We start from the raw sequence: 3,031 nt of genomic DNA on the forward strand, positions 1-3,031 counted from the left end.
GATTCCCAGGCCTCCCCAACAAACGGGAGCATTCCGGCTAGCCCCCCTCCCCTGCCCTCCCTCCAGCTCCCCCTCTCCTCCCCTCTCCCTCCTCCTCAGCTCCTACTCCAACCTCCAGCCCCAGCTGGGGCCTGAAAGGCCGCCCGCTCCCTGGGACACCGTAGGGGGAGGGCGCAGCTCTCCTTCGTCGCCTCTGCCCCAGAGAACAGTTTGCTTCTCACCCAGGAGCCACCATAAGAGCTCTGGGCTGGGCACAGGTCGCAGGGCACCCCCACCCCCTCCTGCACATGCTTGGAACCCCCTTTCGGTGAGTACAACACAAGGGCTTGGCAAGACAGGCGGAGGCGTGGACAGGGCTGGTGCGGGAGAGCCACCTGGCCCTCAGCTGGGGGCCTGGAGAGCCCACCCTGCCCCTCCCCAGCAGCTGCTGCCCCCAGGCCGAGCCTGACGTGCCTTGACAAAGCCCGAGAACGCTTTGAAGCCTTCAGACGTGGGAGAGGACCCAGCCAGGGCTGGAAATCGTTTTGGCTTTGTTCCCCCAACTGCTCACCAGCTCATGGGAGCAGCCTCAGAAGACCCTGTCACTGGCCGCCCAGGTCAGAGCCTGTGACAGAGACCAGAGTTCTGTCCTGGGTTCCCCGGAAACTCCAGCCTCACCAGCCTGAACTTCATGCACTGCTCAAAGAGGCCCAGCTCTCCCTGGCTGGGCAGGGGCGGCTCCCAGGGTAGCTGATGTGGGGAGGATTCCTGAACCTCCCTCAGGAGCCTCCTGGGACAGAGTCCTGGAGGTCAGCAGAGAAAGGGAAGCCCAGGCTGTGGGTCCCGAGTGGAGGGAAAACTCAGGGGGAATGCCCTGAGGCTGGGAGGCCGCAGCCCCATCACACTCCATCTTGTAGTGTTGGAGAAAAATGCAGTTCTACCTCCAGGGCACAGAAAAGCCCGAAGGGATGAGACAAAGGAGGGGCTGCTTAGATTTGTGCTTCAGGAGGGTTCCTCTGGCTGCTCAGAGAATGCGGTTTGGGGTCTGGCCCAGGCCGTGAAGAGGAGTTCAGTCACTACCAGGTCCAGACCAGCTGGAGGCGGGGAGGCGAGGACCTGGCCCAGGGGCTGGTAGTGGGTGCACCCCAGGCTGGGCTGGCAGGGGGTGGGGAAGAAGGTGGGTGTGGGAAGGGGTGGCTGCCCGGAGAAGAGCCCAGTTCCAGGAGGTCGAGGGAGTCAGGTATGGGGGCCCACTGAACCTCCCCTCAGATGTGGGGGCCCCCACTCCGAGGGTCCATGAAGCAGTGGCAGCCATTCTGGGCAGCCTCTCACCCTTCACTTCTGTCTCCAGTATCCTCCAGCCTGGCCACCTCGCCCTCTGCCTCGGCCACCTCTGATCTCACAGAGGCAGCAGCAGTCAGGGGTGGCAACTTCTCATGATCCTGCCCCTGGCCTCGGAACCCACCAGAGGAGGAACTGCAGCAGTGGTCACTTCCCCAAAGTGCCATCGGCTCTCCTACATCCTTCTCGAGCCTCCACTCTCTCTCCCTTCCACCCCGTCCCCTTGGACAAGCAAAATCTGAAAGTCTCCCCTGCCCGCGGCTCCCAGAGCTGTCTGGCGGTGGCCTGCGCTCTCCCTCAAAGCGGCCCTCCCCCAGGTCACTATCCTCCCTTTGCTGACATCAAGCGCCCACCCCGCACTCCTGCTGGGCTGAGGCCCTCCGAGCCTACTTCACCGGGTCCTCTTCTCAGTTCCCTCAAAGGCCATGGGGTTTGCCTGCAGTCCAGCTGGGTCAGCCCTCTTCCCTCTGTCCTGGGTCCTTGAGTGGCCCCGCTTCTTTAGGGCATCTATGAGTCACTTCTCTAACGCCCCTGTCCCCAGACCAGCTTCAGTCAAAAGCTGGGCCAGAGAAGACCCTAGTGAGAAACTTCAGATGAGCAGTGTGACCCTGCCACCTCAAAGGTGCCCACCCACCATCCCTGGTCTAAGCATAGGTAACACCGCCTGTCTCCCCCAATCACACACACCCCTTGAGGCTCCTCCTCCAAGCCTGGGTGGGGACACTGCCCCTCCCTCACCCAGCAAGCTCAATCTGGCTTGGGCCGGAACTGCTTTTCTTCCTAAAGCTGGCCGGATGGCCTCGGGCTTAGCTTAACGGGATGAGCCATCTGGGGACTGCAGTGTCCACGATCAGATCAGGGAGCTTGAGGTTGAGGGGGGCACACCTTACCTCCCAGGCCAGGACAATGACCCCTTCCTTCCCCACCCCACCCCCAGGCTACTCTTAGCCCTAGAAAGTTCTAAACAAGCTGCTCAGCTGGCAGCGGAGAGGCAGCCCAACAAGCTGACTCTTGCTGGGGAGGCCTTGAGGGTCCTGGGAAGAGGAACACGGGGTGGGTGGGGGGCGGGCAGCCAGGACCTCAGGGCTGAGGCTTTGGGGAAGGGTCTGTGCACCCACCAGGCACCAGGGGGCAGCCTTGCCTTATTCCCGCTCCAGTCCCCCCAAGTCCGAAGCCCCGACCTACTCTCACGCCAGGCAAGGGGTGGGGGCCGCCGGGGTCATTTACTCAAGCCCCTTCTCTGCCTTGGTGACAAAGTCGAGCCTTGCTCATCAGCCAGGCAGGCTCGCCTCTGCCCACTGTGGAGACACAGAGGCCTGTCACCTGAAGAGCTGGTCCCGGCCTCCAGATCCAGGGTAGCCGGGAAGCTTTAGCCCCCACTGGGGCAGCCTTGGACAGAGCTCGAGGAAGGAGGGGACACGAGGCGGAGACGGCTGCAGCCTGCCAGGAGCGGGGAGAAAGGGAGAAAAGGGGAGGCGGAGGGCTGAGGGGGCTCGGGGGACGTCTTCCTGGGCTGGGAGGGGCCGGCCGGCCGGCCGGGAAGCCTGGGCCGCACTAGGGACCGGCGACCCTGGGGCGAGGGGCGGCCCTGGGCCCTGCGGGAGGCGCTGCCGGCCGCCCTAGGTAGCAACCATCCTGCCTCCGGCTGGAGCAGCGTCTCCTCCCCGGGAGGAGGGCAGGGAGGAGGTGGGCGGAGTGTGACTAGGAGGGC

At 64.0% G+C, this 3,031-nt stretch overlaps 1 long non-coding RNA gene across 1 annotated transcript; it reads right to left on the bottom strand.

Moving 5' to 3' along the window:
- Positions 1-1,670: 1,670 nt before the first annotated feature.
- LOC108535084 (uncharacterized) lies at positions 1,671-2,760 on the bottom strand. Its single transcript, XR_001887127.1, has 3 exons — positions 2,548-2,760; positions 2,059-2,183; positions 1,671-1,896 (listed from the first exon to the last, which is right to left on the bottom strand). It is a non-coding gene; the product is annotated as an uncharacterized LOC108535084 (long non-coding RNA).
- Between the last annotated feature and the right edge of the window lie 271 nt (positions 2,761-3,031).

This window comes from Rhinopithecus bieti, unplaced genomic scaffold (genome assembly GCF_001698545.2).
Source record: "Rhinopithecus bieti isolate Rb0 unplaced genomic scaffold, ASM169854v2 scaffold_12667, whole genome shotgun sequence".
Lineage (NCBI taxonomy): Eukaryota > Metazoa > Chordata > Mammalia > Primates > Cercopithecidae > Rhinopithecus > Rhinopithecus bieti.